We start from the raw sequence: 20,133 nt of genomic DNA, 5'->3' as shown, positions 1-20,133 counted from the left end.
TTTATTGTGGTATCTTTACCTGGTTTTGGTATTAGAGTGATGTTGGCCTTGTAGAATGAGTTAGGGAGTATTACCTCCCCTTCTACTTTTTGGAAAACCTTAAGGAGGATGGGTATTAAGTCTTGAACTAAATGTTTGACAAAATTCATCAGTGAAATCATCTGGTCCATGGATTTTGTTCTTAGGTAGTTTTTTAAATTACCAATTCAATTTCTTTGCTGGTATTTGGTCTATCAGATTTTCTGTTTCTTCCTGGGTCAGCCTTGGAAAGTTGTATTTTTCTAGAAAGTTGTCCATTTCTTCTAGGTTATCCAGTTTGTTGGCATATTATTTTTTATAGTATTCTTTCATAATTCTTTGTATTTCTGTGTTGTCCATAGTGATTTTTCCTTTCTCATTTCTGATTCTGTTAATGTGTATAGCCTCTTTTTTTCTTGGTTAGTCTGGCTAGGGGTTTATCTATCTTGTTTATTTTCTCAAAGAACCATTTTCTCAAAAACTTCATTGTTTCTTTCTATTGTTTTATTCTTCTCAATTTTATTTATTTCTGCTTTAATCTTTAGTATGTCCCTCCTTCTACTGACTTTAGGCCTCATTTGTTCTTCCTTTTCTAGTTTCATTAATTGTGAGTTTAGACTGTTCATTTGGGATTGTTCTTCTTTCCTGAGGTAGGCCTGTATTGAAATATATTTCCCTATTAGCATAGCCTTCGCTGCGTCCCACAGATTTGTGTTGTTGAATTATTGTTGTCATTTGTCTCCATATATTGCTTGATCTCTGTTTTTGTTTGATCATTGTTCCATTGATTATTTAGGAGCATGTTATGAAGCCTCCATATGTTTGTGGGCTTTTTTGTTTTCTTTGTATAATTTATTTCTAGTTTCATTCCTTTGTGATCTTAGAAGCTGGTTGGTACAATTTTAGTCTTTTTGAATTTACTGAGGTTCTTTTTGTGGCCTAGTATATGATCTATTTTTGAAAATGTTCCATGTGCACTTGAGAAGAATGTGTATCCTGTTGCCTTTGGATGGAGTGTTCTGTAGATGTCTGTTAGTTCTATCTGTTCTAATATGTTTTTCAGTGCTTCTGTCTCTTTACTTATTTTCTGTCTGGTTAATCTGTCCTTTGGAGTGAGTGGTGTGTTGAAGTCTCCTAAAATGAATGCATTCCATTCTATTTCCCCCTTTAATTCTGTTAGGATTTGTTTCACATATATAGGTGATCCTGTGTTGGGTGCAGAGATATTTATAATAGTTATATCCTCTTGTTGGACTGACCCTTTTATTATTATGTAATGTCCTTCTTTGTCTCTTGTCACTTTCTTTTTTTTGAAGTCTATTTTGTCTGATACAAGTACTGCAACTCCTGCTTTTTTCTCACTATTAGTTGCATGAAATATCTTTTCCATCCCTGTACTTTCAGTCTGTGTATGTCTTTGGGTTTGAAGTGAGTCTCTTGTAGGCAGCATATAGATGAGTCTTGTTTTTTTATCCATTCAGTAACTCTGTGTCTTTTAATTGGTGCATTCATGCCATTTACATTTAGGGTGATTATCGATAGGTATGTACTTATTGCCATTGTAAGCTTTAGATTTGTGGTTACCAAAGTTTCAAGGGAAATTCCCTTATTATCTAGCAGTCTAATTTAACTCACTTCGTGTTCTATTACAAACACAACCTAAAGGTTATTTTTATTTTTTTCCCTCCTTTTTCTTCCTCCTCCATTCTTTGTATGTTATGAATCATATTCTATGCTCTTTGTCTATCCCTTCAGTGACACCTATTTAGCCTTAGGCATACTTCCATCTGTAGGAATCCCTCCAAAATGCACTGTAGAGGTGGTTTGTGGGATTTAAATTCTCTCAGCTTTTGCTTATCTGAAAAAATCCCTCCTTCAAACTTAAATGATAACCTTGCCGGGTAGAGTATTCTTGGTTCAAGGCCCTTCTGCTTCATTGCATTAAATATATCATGTCACTCCCTGCTGGCCTGTAAGGTTTCTTTTGAGAAGTCTGATGATAGCCTGATGGGTTTTCCTTTGTATGTGATCTTTTTTCTCTCTCTAGCTGTTTTTAAAAGTCTGTATTTATCCTTGATCTTTGCTATTTTAATTATTATATGTCTTGATGTTGTCTTCCTTGAGTCCCTTGTGTTGGGAGATTAGTGCACCTCCATGGCTTGAGAGACTATCTCCTTCCCCATATTGGGGAAATTTTCAGCAAGTACCTCCAAGTGATACTTTCTGTCCCTTTTTCTCTCTCTTCTTCTTCTTGTACCCCTATAATGCAAATATTGTTCCTTTTGAATTGGTCACACAGTTCTCTCAATATTCTTTCATTCTTAAGGATTCTTTTTCTCTCTGTGCCTCAGCTTCTTTGTATTTCTTTTCTCTAATTTCGATTCCATTTACCATCTCTTCTACTACATCTAATCTTCTTTTAAATCTCTCCATTGTTTCTTTCATTTCAGATATGGAATTTCTTAATGATAGAATCTCCAACTTAAATTTGTTCCTGAGTTCTTGAATATTTTTCTGTACCTCCTTAAGCATGTATTTGATTTTTATTTTGAACTCTCTTTCAGGAAGATTGGTGAGTTCAGTTTCATTTGGCCCTTTTTCTGGGATTTGTGAGATTTGGTCTGAGCCATGTTCTTTTAACGTTTCATATTTCTGTGTGGTGCCCACTTGTGCCCAGAAGCTCCAGTCTCTGGAGCTGCTCAGGGCCTAGAGTGAGGTTGGGGGTCATAGGAGAGCAGAGCTGGTGCCTGGGGGGAGGAAAGATCTGTTTCCTGATTCCCGTCTGCAGTGCCTGTCTCCAGTGTCAGAGCCAGTGGGCCAAGCACACAGGTGTAAGCCTCTGTGCTTTGCTTCTCTAGCTGTTGTAGGCAGGACCTCCCTCTGGCTGGCCTGACGCCAGCACAGTGACTGCTGGTTTGAGAACCAGTGCCAGCAGGCTAGGAGGAAGGCGCAGCAGGCTGCGTGTCACAGTGGGGGGCCTCGGAGCTGAGTAGGTAGCCAGGGGGATGGAGCTCCTGATCTCCTCAAAATTCCCAACCTGCTGGGAAGAGCACACCCAGACAACCTTGTCCAGCTCTCCCCTCTCCTGCACAGCAAGCTCCATGCAAACCCCACTCCTTCAGCAGCCCTCTCCCTACTGGGAAGCCTCTCAAACTGCCTGCCCTACCTCTGACACAGAGTGGTCAGATGTGGATCCCCATTCTCCACAAATGGCCAGAATCCCAGTCTCTCAAGCACTCCGCCTGTCCGAGCTTCCCAACATCCAGAGCACCACACAATACAGATTTCTGCTCACAAAGCAGATCTCCAGGGCTAGGTGTTCAGCAGTTCCAGGCTTCCACTCCCTCCCAGCCCCATTTCTCTTCCACCCACCGGTGAGCTGGGGTGGGGGAAGGGCTTGGGTCCCCCCAGATTAAGGCTTTCATATGTTACTCTGTTTCGTGAGGTCTGCTCTGTTCAAGATGTCTGTATGCAGTCTCGTTCAGCCTTCTTTCTTGTTGGTGTTTTAGGGTTAGTTGTATTAATTAACTATATTTTCATACTATTTGTGGTTTTGGGAGGAGTTCTCTGTCTCACCTCTCACGCCACCATCTTGAATCCCCCCAGGATAGTTTTTGTGTGTTACTAGCTTCTCAGTTTTTCTTTGCAAACTAGTCAGACCGTATTTCATGCCCACTTTAACCATATTGGAGTTGTCTTGCATCCTCTGTTCCCTCTGCCCCAATCAGCTTCAGGTACTTCCCTAGTACCGCTAATTCCTGCTTCCAGAGCACCTACTGAGTAAAGCCTATCTTCACCTCACTATTGTACAAGGTTGCTGCTCACATTAAAACACCATCTGGTGTTGGTATAGCACTTTTCAATTTAGAAAGCATATTAAACACAGTGTTACTTAAGGTTCACCCTAACTTTGTGAAGTACATACTATTTTTCCCATTTTTCAGGTGAAGAATCTTAGGCTTATAGGTGAAATTACTTATCCATGGTTAATTTGCTAATTTTGAGGGTGAGAAAACTGGAATCGAAACCAAGGCCTTCTGAGGAATAAGATATATGACTGTAGCTGCTTTTATAGGATATATAAGAATATATATTGGAAAGATACCTAGGAATCTAATTTCATGAATTGCCTGTTGGAGGAAGAGAGCCGGGTGGCAGAGAGACAGGAATGGCAGGAAGCCTGCTCTGTGCCATTCTGGGAACCGTGTTCCTGTATTACCATGTCAAAACAAAACAAACAAGCTTGTTCCTGCTTTACTTCTTTAGCCTGATCCACAGACTCCTCTGGTGGTGTTTAATAAGCCACTCCATTGAGTGCAAGACAGTACACTTCCAGAATTGGCAGTATTCTGGGTGTAAAATTCCAGTACTAGCTTTCACTGTTCCAGCATTAATACATTTTACATTATCTGACACATTCAGTCTCCTTTAGGAAAAAGAAAGAAAGCTCTGTTTTCCTAGTCAAGGCAGGCATGCCCTAACTTGTCTGGCAGCACACCTCAGCCAGCCTAGTAGTTCCAGTGTCATCAGCCACACAGGAGAATCTGAAATAACCCACTGTTCAGGAACTTAGAATTTTTTGGCATGATAGGGGACTTTTCCCTCTATTGGATTCTTTGGCATATCAACAACCAAGTTTGACGGGTTAGGACTTCCAGAATGGCAGAGTGAGGAGCTCAGCAGATCTCCCCAGTGAACAACAATTCAGTGTGAATTAAAGTCTCTGGGAATTTCATACTGCAAATGAAAGCAGTCACTGAAGAAAATCTACTGAATCTGAGAAAGAATAGGAAAGGCTATGGCAGTTGAAACATGGACAAGCTCATTTACCCATTGTCCAAGATTTATGTTGTAGAAGTTTTACCTTGGACATTATACTCCATACAAGTACAGCCAAGAAGACAGGGGCTCCTTCCCAGAATCACTCAGTCTGGGATCACAGTTTAACCCCAAAAGGGGCAGGATGCAGATTTCTCACCATTTCCCACAGACCCTTATTGCAAAAGCTCTATAGCAAGCAAGCATAGCAGAAAGAATCTGGTCTCTCTTCTCCAACTCAGCCTTCACATCCAGAAACTAGATCACTCATACATTGCTGGAGGGAACTTTATTGGTACAGACACTCTGGAAATCAGTTTGGCAGTTTCTTAAAAACCTAAACATAACAATTGCCATCCTGGGCATTTATCCCAGGAAATGAACACATATGTTCAAACCAATACCTGTATTCATGTTTATAGCAGCTTTATTTGTAATAGTTCAAAACTGGAAACAACCCAAATGTCCTTCAACAGTTGAATGGTTAAACAAGCTGGTACATCCATACAGGGGATTATTCCTCAGCAATGAAAAGGAACAAACTGTTGATCACCCAACAGTCTGGATGAGTTATGCTGAATGGAAAAAAATAGTCCCATAAGGTTATATAATGTATTCTTTCATTTATATAACATTCTTGAATGGTAATTCTTCAAATAACAGTATCATAGAAGTAAAGAGTACAACAGTGGTTTCCAGCATTAAGGAGGGCTGGGGGCAGGAGGGAGGTGGGTGTGTCTTTAAAAGGGAACATGAGGGATCCTAGTGATGAAATGTTCTGTATCTTGACTGTACCAACATCAATATCCTGATTGTGATATTGTACTATAGGTTTGCAAGATTTTTTGTGGGGAAAACTGAGGAGGGATACATAGGATCTCTCTGTATTATTTCTTGCAGCTGTATGTGAATCTACAATTACCTCAAAATAAAAAGCTTAGTTTTTTAAAAGTTGGAAAGGATTTGAATAGACATTTGTCCAAAGAAGATATACAGATGGCTAATAAGTACACGAAGTGATTCTCAAGATCATGAGTCATTAGGGAAGTGTTAATGTAGACCTCGATGAGATAGGAGAGCTGTAACCAAAAGCCAGGCAATAAGTGTTGGAGAGGATGCGGAGAAATTGGAACCCTTATCTGTTGTTGGTGGGAATGTAAATTAGTGCAGGCACTTTCAAAAACAGTTTGGCACTTCTTCAAAATCATAAACATAGAGTTATCTCATGACTAGTAATTCTAATCCTAGGCATATATCCATGAAAAATGAAAATATACATTCACCAAAAACTTTTTTCAGCAATAAAAAGGAATGACTGATACATGCCACAACATAGATGAACCTTGAAAACATTTTAAATGAAAGAAGCCAGTCACAGAAAACCACATATTACATGTATTACATTTAAAATTACATTTATATGAAATGCCCAGAATAGGCAAATCTATAGATTCAAAGTAGATTAGTGGTTGCCTAGGGGCAACCTGTGTGACCGCCAGTGGATATGGGAAGTCTTTTGAGGAGAATGAAAATGTCTAAAATTAGATTGTGGTAATGGTTGCACAAATCTAGGAACTTCCTAAGAACACTAACGTTTTACCCTTTAAATGGGTCGGTAGTATGGTATGTGAATTGTATCTCAATAAAGCTAAAAAAAAAAAATCAAGCTTGAATCCAAGCTATTTTTCTTTCACACTCTTTTTTTGAAAAAAAAAAAAACTTTATTTGGAAAAAATTTCAGAGTCACAGAAAGTTGCAAGATTCACCAATTACTGATATTTTGCTTATTTTTAAGGTCAGCTTCCATCAGCTTTGGGCCAATGTATTCTTATTTTCAAAGTGTGGATTTCAGATTGTGTTGCTTAGTCAGGGCACTCGGCCATGTTTGGAGACATCTGGAGGGCAGCTGCTACTGACATCAGTGAGTAGAGGCCTGAGATGCTGCTAAACATCCTACTACACAGAGCAGGCGTCCTAGCAAAGACTTACCTGGACCGAACTGCTGACAGTGTCAGGACTGAGAACATTGCTGTATGCTGTTAGTATATTTACCAAAAAGAGAAATAATGTGGTCTGGTCAAACAGAGTGGGGATTTCACTCTCAGATTAGACTTTGGCAGCACATAGTGTATGCATCTCATATGATTTATTTATTAGTCTTTCAGTTGGTTCTCCCACCCTAAACATATGCCTGTTGCATGAGAGGGCAGGAGCCAGACCCAAAGTGCTACAGCCTCTTAAGAGCACTGTAAACAGAAGGGCACTGAAGTATTCGGAAAAGATGGTAAGGTGTCAGCTGGGGAGTCAGGTGGCAGCATTACCACAGCCTAGGGGGACAGGAAAGTCAATGGTTTGAGAGGTCTAGTCCCAGTTCCAGGCAGCCCTGTCATGGCACTGGGACAAACCACAACCACAGAACTTAAAGGATCCAAGAGGTCATTTCACATGTGACTTCTTGCTACTGTGTTTCCCTCATAAAATGGTGGCACTGTGGCCATTCTCAGAGACTGAATGTTTGAGGACAGTGGGCCTGTGCAGGGTTCCTATGGCCTCCAGAGTAGATGGGAACCACAAAGGGAGTCTTGGGTCTTCTGAAAGGGCTTTGCTTAAGAAGTTGAAGCTTTCCCCCTCTATTAGGTAGAGATATAGGCTGTGATGGACATTGGGAGGTTGTGTGTGTGTGAGTGTGCTTGTAATGAACTCCTGAATCCTTTATTTCTGCATATTTCCAGAATGTCTGAAAAGAGTATCTTGCTCAGAAAGGGCACTCAGTAAATTTTCAGTAAATATTTGACTATTTTGTCCCAGACACTGTGTGAGGCATATTAGTGGACAAGAGAGAGAAAATCCCTAACCTCAGGTAGCATATATTAACAGGAGTGTCTCAATATATTTTTATACATCAATTGATTTTTCTCTCTGAGAAACTGGTTTTATCACGTCTTTGCAAGTTATCATCCAGAAATTTTTAAGATGCATAATACTTGTGCATGGGAGCAACAGAGGGACCATCTGTTCATTTTTCTAGAAGAACTCATAGCCATTGGTTGGAGTCTTTAATTAGAGTACTGGAAAAATCCTTATTAGACTACTGGAACATCCTTAAGATGTTTATTTAAGTAGATACACCACTAAAAGCTCAGTAATTGAACAAAATAGTGAAATGGAAAACACACACATATAAATTATACCCAAAACTTTTAAGACATCATATGCAAAAGTCAAATGATTTTCTAAAAGTTGTTGTCGCATTTGAGTATTAGAAGCTAAGAGCATTCTTCAAAGGAAAATATAATCATTACGGTTAATAAATTTGGCCACATCTATTTTCTCCTCTTTTAAACTAGTTTTGTTTTTGCTTTCCTTTTAACTGTTTTATTTTATATAGGAAAATATTTTAATTTTTAAATTTCTTCAAAGCTTTTTTGGGGTAGGGTAGGGTATAAATAAATACTTTTTTGTAGACAATAGATGTCCCATGGGGTGAAAGTCAGGAAGGGCAGGGGTGGAGAAAGGCATCTAGGAAGGACAGAAAGTCCCCTGATAGCATTATGCCTGTATGAGTCTTGAGCACAGTGTTCCTTGTCATTCCAGACAAACTAACCTTTGTCTAAAGAATTATTTTTTTTAAGCCAAGTATTTCTGATACATCATAGCCCTCTCCTCCTTAGATAACTGAGATCCAGTAAACTGTACAGTAACATAGTTTTATCCATAATGACAACTGTCAGTAAATGGAACTTAATGCCCTAGGCTTAGTACAATAGACAGAAGTTGAAGAAAATGAGAGAATTAAACTTGGATGATAATCTAGCACTTCTTTAACAGAATCTGCTAGAAAGGGAGATGGTACTCTCTCAGGTCCCATTTTGCCACGGGGGGGGCCTTGGTTAGTTTTGTTCTATTTTTTTGCAAAACACATGGAGAATCTGAACTTGTTTTTGGAGACCCAGAAAGAAAATACCATTCCTTTTACTTGGAGTTTCAAATAGCTGCCTTTGGGGCTCTGCTGGATCCAGACAGTGATTACCTTCCCTAACCCTTCCGCAGAGATGCTGGGGTTTTTTGCCTCTGAGCTCCACAGAGATTTCGCTGATAGAGGTTCCTGTTAGGGGCTCAGGGTTTATCATCCAACACACATTACTGGTGAGCCCATAGGGCTCATAGGGATGACTTTGGAGGAACTGGCTGCTTCTTGTAGTCTAATTTTGCATCTCTAGTCCCTTGCATGCAGGAGCTGGGTCTGCTCCTCACTCAAAGAGCCTAACCTGGAGCTAGGCATACAGGAAACATTAGCTAGTTCATATTTGTTCAATTGTTTTAATGATGCTTATGGCTTTCCAAAAGAAAGTATGCACACATCTGTCAGAATGGTTGAAATAAAATTAGTGGCAACACCAAATGCTGGCAATGATGCAGAAAAACGGAATAACTTAGACATTGCTGATGTGAATGTCAAAGGTACAGCCACTCTGGAAAATAGTTTGGCAGTTTCTTACAAACCTAAACACACATGATGCCATATGACCCAGCAAGTGCACTCCTTGGATATTTATTCTAGGATAATAAAAACCTATGCTCACCCAAAAACATGTACATGAATGTTTATAGCAGTATTATTCATAATAGCCAAAAAACAGAAGTAACCCAGATGTTCTTCAACAGGTGAATGGTTAGATAAACTTTAGTATTTCTATACCATAGAATACTCCGCAATAATAAAAATGGAGCAAACTATTGATACATGAAACAACTTGAATGGATCTGAAGGAAATCATGCTGAGTCCAAAAAAAAGCCCACCTGAAAAGATCCATAATGTATGATTCCACTTATATAATATTCTTAAAATAACAACATTTTAGGACTGGAAACACATTAGTTCTCACCAGTGATTAGGGATGTAGAGAGGAGGTGCTGGATGGAGATGCATGTGGTTATAAAAGGAAATAAGAGACCCCTGTTGTTGTGTAACTGTTTTGTACCTGGACTGTGGTGGTGGACATACACAAATGTATTCATGTGATCAAACTGTACAAACACACATGAATGAGTACAGGTTAAACTAAAGAAATCTAAGTAAGATTGGTGGGTTGTATTAATGTCAATATTCTGGTTGTAATATTGCTTTTCAAGGTGCTAGCATGGAGGGAGATGCGGGTAAAATAGCACATGGAACTCTCTGCATTCTTGCTTAAAACTGCATTTGAATCTACAATTAAAATTTCAACAGCCATTGATGATAAAAATTCAGCAAACGAAACAGAGGGAAGAATTTTTCAATTTGACAAAGAGAACCTACAAAGGACCTGCAGCTAATATCATATTTAATAGTGAGAAAATGTATACTTCTCCACTATGATGGGGAACAAAGAAAGGATGTCCTCTCTCACAAGTTCTATTCAACACTGTACTGAAATTCCTAGCTAGTGCATTAAGACAGGAAAAGGATATAAAATGTATATAGATTAGAAAGGAAGACATAAATTCTATTCACAGATGACATGAAAATCCCAAAGAATCACCAAAAAACCTACTGAAACTCCTAAGTGAATATAGCAAAGTTGCAGGATATAAGATAAATACGTAAAAGTCAATTGCTTTCCTATATACCAGTAATGAACTATTGGAATCTGAAATTTCAAAAAACAATTCCATTTACAATAGCACCCAATAAATGAAACACTTAACAGGTATAAGACTAAAAAAATATGTACAAGACCTATATGGGGAAAATTGGAAGACACTGATGAAAATAAATCAAAGAAGATAAATAGATATATTTCAAATAAATGGAGGTACATTTCATGTTCATGGATTGGAAGATTTAATATTATTAATATGTCAGTTCTTCCCAACTTCAACTATAGATTCAATATGATCAAAATCAAATCTCAGAAAGCTATTTTTTAGATAACAAACTGATTCTAAAGTTTATATGTGAAGGCAAAGGACCTAGAATAGCCAACATGAACCTGAAGAAAAAGGACAAAGTTGGGAGCCTCACATTTTCAAATTTCAAGACTTACTATAAGACTTCAGTAATCAAGACAGCAGTGTATTATGAAAGAATAGACACACAGGTCAATGAAATAGACACATAGATCTGAACAGATAACTCACCAAAGAAGATCTTCAAATTATAAATAAACCTATGAAAAGGTGCTCAACATCATCTGTCATTAGGAAATTGCAAATTACAACAACGTGCAATCACTACATACCTATTAGAATGGTTAAAAAAAAAGAAAAACAGCGACTGAATACCAACTGCTGGGAAGATGAGGAGCAACAACTCCTACTTACTACCACTGGAAATCCAAAGCTATAAAGCCCTTTGGAAAACAGGTTAGCAGTTTCTTATAAAACTATACATAGTCTTACCATATGATCTAGCAATCATACTCCTGACTTGAAAACTGAGGACCAAACTGATTTGAAAGCTATAGCTACACAAAAACCTGCATGCAGAGATATCACCTCACACCAGTAAGGATCACCGCCATCCAAAAGACAAACAACAACAAATGTTGGTGAGGTTGTGGAGAAAGGGGAACCCTCCTACACTACTGGTGGGAATGTAAATTAGTTCAACCATTGTGAAAAGCAATATGGAGGTTCCTCAAAAAGCTCAAAATAGAAATACCATTTGACCCAGGAATTCCACTTCTAGAAATTTATCCTAAGAATACAACAGCCCAGTTTGAAAAAGACATGTGCACCCTATTATCGCAGCAGTATTTACAATAGCCAAGAAATGGAAGCAACCTAAGTGTCCATCAGTAGATGAATGCATAAAGAAGATGTGGTACATATACACAATGGAATATTATTCAGTCTTAAGAAGAAAACAAATCCTACCATTTGCAACAACATGGATGGAGCTAGAGGGTATTATGCTCAGTGAAATAAGCCAGGCGGTGAAAGACAAGTACCAAATGATTTCACTCATATGTGGAGTATAAGAACAAAGAAAAAACTGAAGGAACAAAACAGCAGCAGAATCACAGAACCCAAGAATGGACTAACAGTTACCAAAGGGAAAGGGACTGGGGAGGATGGGTGGGAAGGGAGGGATAAGGAGAGGGTGGGGAAGAAAGGGGGCATTATGATTAGCATGTATAATGTGGGGGGTGCATGGGGAGGGATGTGCAACACAGAGAAGACAAGTAGTGACTCTACAGCATCTTACTACACTGATGGACAGTGACTATAATGGGGTTTGTGGGGGGGACTTGGTGAAGGGGGGAGCCTAGTAAACATAATGTTCCTCATGTAATTGTAGATTAATGATACCAAAACAAAAAAACTGCATGCAAATGATCATAACAGCTTTATTCATAATCACCAAAAACTGGAAGCAACCAAGATGGCCTTCAATGGGTGAATGACTAAACAAACAGGTATAGTCATACAATGGAGTATTACACAGCAATAAAAAGAAGTGAGCTGCTGAAGACAGGATGAACCTTAAATGCATACTGCTAAGTGAAAGAAGCAGTCTGAAGAAAGTAACATACTATATGAGTCCAATCATACAACATTCTAGAAAAGGCAAAACTATAGAGATAATAAACATACTATTGGCTGCCAGAGGTTCAGGGTGGAGGAGGCTTGAAAAGGTAAAATGGGTGATTTTTTTTTTTAGTGCAGTGTAACTATTCTGTATGTACTATAATGGTGAATACAAAACATTAGGCATTTTTCCAAACCCATAGAACTTTACATCACAAAGAGCAAATCTTAATGTATGCAAATTTTTAAAAACCATTTAGGAGGTCAGAGACCCCATTATGGACTACAGTGTCACCAAAGAATATAAATATATCCAAATGTATGAAACAACCTCACTGAAAAGGGGTGGAGAAATAACTTTGGAAATGAGAGGAATTTACAAGAATAAAGCAAAAGGAATTGTATATAAGTATCATGAGGATATGGGTTAGCAATTCTTAAACCACTCTGCATATATACTGGTATTGAAGAATTAAGTGAATGATGGTGGTAGTAGCTAGGTTGATGTTGGAGAGGGAGGTTACAGACAAGAAAGGGGAAGAAGCTAGAATAATCCATGTTTTAATGGATTAGAGTTGGAAATATCAGTATCAACTAATGTTTATTTAATATAGGTACAGGTGTTTAAAGATAGAAATATTTATAGATATATGTATATAGAGATATAAGCATATATATAGCATATATAAGCATAGAGATATAAGCATATATACAGATATATGTATATATACATAGCTACATTTATTTGCTCTCTGAACTGACCTCTCAGTTAAAAGAAATGACACTCCAGGGGCAATGAACAAACCTAGAGCCCAAATCTTGGTTTCTAATACCATTCTCCAATAAAAGGAACCAAGGCTCCTCAGAGAAAACACTGATTGTAAAAATGGGATGGGAATGATATGATTGGAGCCTAGAGCATCTTGAAGTGCCAGGAATTAAAAAAGCAAAAACAAAAAACCCCCTCAATGATGGTCATATATCAAAGGGATATAAGAGTCAATGGAAAGAGCTTCTAATGGCCAAAGCTGGAACAGTCTGAGCAACAAAATGAATAAACTAGCATTGTATTATAACCCTAAGTATAAAATAAATATTCATGAGTCCATACTGATAGAAATAAGTGATTGATTGAATAAATAAATAAGTTGAGGAGAATTGATGTATCTCCTATTATAATAATTGAAGTAGATACTCTGCCCTTAAGAGGATAGAACATAATTTCCCATTTCTTAAATGTGAGTTGTGCATGGTGACTTTCTTCCGAAGAAATACCGAGACACAGTCCCAGCTTTAAGAGATATTGCTATTAGTGAAATAAACCAAATGTCTTTTCTTGTAGCCAAACTCTCCACCAAAAGCTGAATTGTATGTAGACATACTAACACCAAGCATTTACTTATGATTTTCACCATAATTACTTTGACTATATGTCATATTAATACCTAGTATTGAGATGTTGAAAAAGGTTGAGCTTCTCTTAAATTAAGTTCCACTAATATTATAAATATTTTAAAATATGAGTTATTAGTGGACAAAATAAATAAAATGCATTACAAAAAAGATTTAAAAATAAATAAAAAGAATGAACTATTGATGCAATAACTTGGATGGATCTCAAGGGAAGTATGCTGAGTGAAAAACTCCAACTCAAAAGGTTATATTTATATAACATTTTTTGTAACAGAGCAATTAAAATTTGAGATAACAAAATTATAGAGATGGAGAACAGATTGCCATGGTTAGGGATGGGGGAAGAGGGAGGGCATGAGTACAGAGGAGTAGCAGGAAGGATCTTTGTGAGGATGAAGTGGATCTGTATGTTGATTGTGGTGGTGGTTACATGAATCTACATGTGATAAAATTGCACAGAACTACATGCATGCACACACACACAACACACAAGTGCATGTAAAATTGGTGAAAACTGAACAAGCTTTGTGGATTGTACTAATGTCATTTTCTTGGTTGTGATGAAATGTATAGTTATACAAGATAACCATTGGGGGAATCGTGAGTAAAAGATAAATGGAATTACCTTTATCTCTGAGTACATTTTAAAGATCACTAGCTATTGTTTTTATTCATTTTTCTTTTATTGATGTATAATTCATATTACATAAAATTCACCTTTTTAAAGTGTACAATCCAGTGGATTTTTAATACATTCAGTCATGCAGCCGTCATCACTTCCAGAGCACTTTCATCACCCCAGAAGAAACCCCATGTTCATTAGTAGCCACTCCCTGTTCCATCATCCTTATTCCCTAGAAACTACTAACCCGCTTTCTGTCTCTGTGAATTTGCCTATTCTCGATATTTCATATACACGGAATCATACAGTATGTGCTTTTTTGTGCCTGGCTTCTTTCACTTGACATGTCTTCAAGATTCATCCATATGGTAGCATGTATCAGTATTTCATTACTTTCTGTGGTTGACTAATATTCTATTATATAGATATTCCACATTTTAATTTATCCATTCATTAATTGAAGGACATCTAAGTTGTTTATGCTTTTTGACTATTATGAATAATGCTGCTATGAACATTTATATACAAGCTTTTTTGGACATATATTTTCAATTTTCTTGAGTATATATATATATATCTATGAGAATTTTGGGGTCATAAGGTAAGTGTTCAACTTTTTGAAGGATTGACCCAGTTTTCCAAGATGCTGCACCGTTTTACATTTCCACCATTTAGTGTATGAGAGTTCCAGTTTCTCCACATCCTAACACATTATTATCCTTTTTTAAAATTATAACCATCCAAGTGGATGTGAAGTGATGTCTCATTGTGGTTTTGATTTCCTGTTTCTTAAATTGAGTCAGTTTCAGTAGCTTCTATCTAGGAATTTGTCTATGTCATCTATGTTATCTAATTTTTGGTATACAATTGTTCATAGTTTTCCTTTTTATTTTTTTAAGGTTAATAGTAATGTTCTCTCTTTCATTGCTCTTTTTGGTAATTTGAACTTCTCTCCTTTTACCTTCATTGGTCTAGCTAACACTTGGTCAATTTTGTTGGTTTCACTTATTTCCTCTAATCTTTGCTGTTGTTCCTTCCACTTGCTTTGGGTTTAGTTTGCTTTTCTTTTCTACTTACTTAAGGTGAAAATTTGGGTTATTGATTTAAGATTTTTCTTCTTTTTAAATATAGGCATTTATAGCTTTTTGCAACTTCATGCAAATCCATAATTATTTCAAAATAAAAACTTAGGGAAAAAGTATGTACTTATACTATGCCTGAGGAGCTGTGAGATGATGATTCAGCCATTGTACCTACCCTCAAGGAGTTTAGTCTATGAAGAAATATATCAACAGAGTGATTCAGAAAATGAGGAGATGGCTGCCTGCTACAGAGATGAGAGAAACACTGAAGGATATCCAGGAAAGCCATGAAGGCACAACTGAGGGCTTATATGAATTGAAGAGCTGTGTTCTATCATGGGAATTCCATACTCAGAGAGGCCATTCCCTATGGAGGTTGTCAATTTTTTGTCCTCAGTTCTTTAGGGAGCATAGCTGAAGCCATTTGGGACAGGGATGGAACCACACTCTGATTAAGGCTTCTGTTCCTAGCTGAGGGCTTTTCTCTGCAGCTCAGAATGGTCAAAGATACTTCCATCTCCTGCCAAGTCACTCAAAAGTGCTCAAAATGTCCTTTTTGACTTCCTTTATAAAAGATAGCAAGAATGGTGTTTAAATAGGAAGGGAAGACTAGAAAATTTGTTGAGGTCACTAATACTGAAAACATTTGAAATTCTTTAATTTTGAAATAATTCCAGACTCACCAAAAAAGTTACAAAAATAGTACAAAGAAATCCCATATAACGTTCACCCAACTTTCTCGTCTCTCTCAAACACAAACAACTTGCACTGGGTTTCTAACACTTTTTAAATGTTTATTTTTAAAAACCTTTTTTACTAGGTAGCACATTATTTTAGTTTAGAAAACAAAATAATATTAAGAGGTACACAGGTGAAAAATGTCCTCACCCCTGCCCTTTCAACCCTATCATCACTCATGCCTCACAGACCCTGACAGGTGACCATCTGCATTTCCTTTATGCAAACACAAACAAAATATTTTCATGCCTCTCCTCTTTTCTCACCCCCACCGCCCCCGAAAAAGCTAGTATCCTATCATACTGTTCTGGATTTATCATTTAACAATATAGCTTCGAAAGATTTCCAATCAGAACATAGTAATTTTTTTTTCCCCAGAGGACTTTACTATTTACCCCATCTCAGCCCCATTGCCCTCCAGCATCACCTCAGATAATTGCTCCTGCTCCCTCCCTCTCTTTCCTGTCTAACCGCTATTGTTTGAATCCCAGATTCCCCAAGCATAGTTCATGCCCTGTGCTGACAAGCTCAGGGCTTATACAGACCCCAGACACTGTGGCTGAAGCAAAACCACAAACACCCCCCCCCTCCCCCCGTGCACACAGAACCACAGGAACACATTCAGAAGTGACAGCAACAGGGTGATGATTGCTTAACATAAGCAATACCCCAAAGAGATCACTCTGGGCCAAGGAGAAGAGATGATCTGGAACAAGGCCTTGTTGCCAAGCAACCCCAGAGGGGATGAAATTAACACAGTCTGTTTTTCATGTAACTGCATCTCAAATGAAAGCTGAGGCTAGAGTTGATCCCATGCAAAATTAATAATTACCACATGATTCTCTTTTAAATAGCTGTTGCTGAAAGACTAGGGACTAAAGAAACCAGGGATGAGAGACGGGGGCACAAAATAGAACAAATAAATTCCAATCCTGTTTTTTTCCATTTCAGTCTTAGGTGGGAAATCAAGCATTTCTGTCTTAGACTGTTGTTGAATCCACCTGGTAGGAAACCTGTTTTAAAAGCAGATCCCAAGTAGACAAGATAATATGCACCAAAGAGCTGCTGAGGGAAGATGTTTTTCTTAGAGATAAGAGAAAGCTTCAGAACATTTGAGACCCTTTTTAGTCTCTGTTGTAGAGCATTTGGGATGTACTTTTCTCCATTAGTATGCTCAGAGAGGGCAAATTGTCATAAATAAAAATAGCTTTACAGATTCCACCCACTCTCCCTAATCCATCACTAAAGGCTGAAAGAGGAGCACAGCTTGATACTGCTCAGTAACCCTTGCTTTTCAGGGGCTCATCAATATTTAAAAGACAGTTTGACATAGAAAAGAACATTCTACCCCCTCTTCCCCCCACTCTGCTTCTGCTTTAATCTGGGTAAATTAACTATGTGGTTAGAGCAGAGAAACGGCTTCCTCACCAAAAGAACCTTTTTTTATTATTATTTTGCAGTTGTGCAGTAAAATGTAACTCAAAACAAAGCATTTTTAGCCAAAGAAACTAGTTTTATCTGAGAAGGAAAACTTTCTTGCCTGATGGAAGGTCAGACCCAGACTTCATTCTGGGGAGGGTAGTAGCTACCAAGTTCTCTTCCTCACTCAGCATTTATGCAATGTATTTACTGGTGTCGTGGCAGGACACTCCCTTTCATTCTGCCACTCCAGCACCCTTCCCTTATACTAGGCCAGTTTGAGCAAATGTCCTCCTGGCCAACTTGCCCTCTATCAGTCAGTGTCTTAACAGAAAACAGTACATTCCAATTGGGTGCTTTGAGAAGCTTTTAATAACGGGGTTATTTACAAAGTTTTGTGGGCAGACCACAAAAAAGTTGTGTTACCTTGGGATCATTGCCATGTCCAGGCCTGGAGAAGTGAGAGAATTGGGACGCAGTGGGTGGTATGGAGAGGGCTGCCTTATAGGAATGTAGCTTTCAGTTGGGGTGTGAATATCCCAATATTACTTGCCTCCTTCTCTGGTTTCTGGCTACGGTTCACCATTTGGCTGAAATCCACTGGAAGTCAGGGGACAAGGAAGCCCTTGAATGTAGTAACTATAGGTCAACCTCCTTGGGCATGAAGCAGCAAGGAGAGAGATCCTGACACATAGAAGATCCTGACACAACGCTAAACGTAAGTTAATGTTTCTGGTGCCCAGTCTATTTAATCATTCATTCAGCCAGCACTTATTGATCACCAGCTTTGTGCAAGCATTGAGCTGGGAAATACAGCAGTAAGCAAGGCAGCCTCATGGAGGTTTCAATCCCCGAGTCTGTGCCAGGCCTAGGTAGGTAAACTGTAATCTACATCCTGGCTGAAGGTTTAAGATCACAAGTCCTCAACTTGTTATCTCATCATTTCTCTTCTTCCTCTTCTTCCTTGGTCAAGCATAGAGATTCTCTTGTTACCATAAGGAGTGGTGGTGACGTGGGTGTCTATAGGTTTGTATGTTCAGGCATGGGGATTGAAAGGGTACAAGGGTACAGAAAAGAGTACAGAAAAAGGGAAACAGCTGAGCCTGAGAAAAGGCATGGACAGTGGTAAAGCCAAGTCATAGGAGCTTCTTTCTAGGGTGTGGCCTTTAAGGACCCATCTCCTACTGCCCTCTGCCTCCTCCACATGCACCCAGCTTCTAGCTCCCATTCCCACAGGCTTGGCCCAGCTTCTCTTTGCATGTCATTGCCTTGTGTATGGGGGGTGGCCCTTGGGCTAGCCCCCTGGTCCTGGCCCAGGAGGTGGCCATTACTGGACTTAGAACAGCTTGGTGCTATCAGATAGCAAAGGGGGCAGGCTCCCCCTCTACAGGAGACACTGGGTGTGGCAGAGCTCATAGCTGACATGCCCAGGGTTCCCTGGTACTAGATGATAAGCTCCTAGAAGTCAGGGAGCTAGGTCTTACATTGGTTTTCCAGTAGCATGTGCCATTGTTTCTTTTAAGTCAGCCACTCAGTCTATTTCCTGAAATAGACTGGCAAAATCACCCCTAAGTTACAATTAGGTATCTCAGACACATCTGTTCTTGGGAATCTTTTAAAGCATAAAGACATTTGACATTTGTTGAGCAAGGACTTTGTTGATCCTCAGAGAGGTCAACCTGTGTTGGGCTAACAAAGAGACACATTGGCAAAACATGCATCCTTTGGGGGACGATGTCTCCCTTTTTCCTGAAATGCCTCCTAGCTTTGTGTGACTAGGCCAGGGCAGGGCTCAGGTCCTTGCACTAAGAATCTCTCACAGTAGCCAGACAGCAAGTGAGATGGCACCTTCCTGCTATGGAACCCTCCTTCCATTTCAGTGATAGGAGCTTACTGAAATTGTACAGAGAGAATGACTCCATCAGTTCTTCCCAGAGCTAACTGAGCTTTTCTGACAGTGAGCATAGCGCTCAGTGCTGTGTATTACAGAGATGTTTCTTCCTGGGTGGATTTGAGGGAAAGAATGCCTTTGGCTGAAAATTAAGGGTATAAGCCATAGTAAAATCTGCTAGCAGAAACATCTTTGGGCTCTCCTACACTTCTGGCTTAGATTCTTTGAGATGAAAACAACTGTTTCCCTTGCAGGGACAGCTGGCCCTTTCTACATGGCACAACTTTCCAAACCAAATTCCCAAATCCTTGGGGGACTTGTTCATCCGGAGACTAGCTGGACAGCAACTCGAAGGTCATTCATGAATAGCAGGATTTGACCCTTGGAGCAGGGGAAGGTTTTAATTAACTTCATCTGAGAAATTTCCAAGGACTTTCCAGATGTTCTGGAATGTTGTGTTCCAAGTTATAGAGGTTAAAACTTATTTCTGGCACCCAAAAATGACTTTTAGAAGCAAAAGAAGAATAGCTTTTGACCCCCAGCATGGCAGCACATGCACCAGGCTTGGATCTTGTCACTAAATGGGGAGAAGCTGTCTCTGGGGTCTCCTTAGGGCCAT

This window comes from Manis pentadactyla, chromosome 2 (genome assembly GCF_030020395.1).
Source record: "Manis pentadactyla isolate mManPen7 chromosome 2, mManPen7.hap1, whole genome shotgun sequence".
NCBI lineage: Eukaryota > Metazoa > Chordata > Mammalia > Pholidota > Manidae > Manis > Manis pentadactyla.
This window is presented reverse-complemented; position numbering follows the sequence as displayed.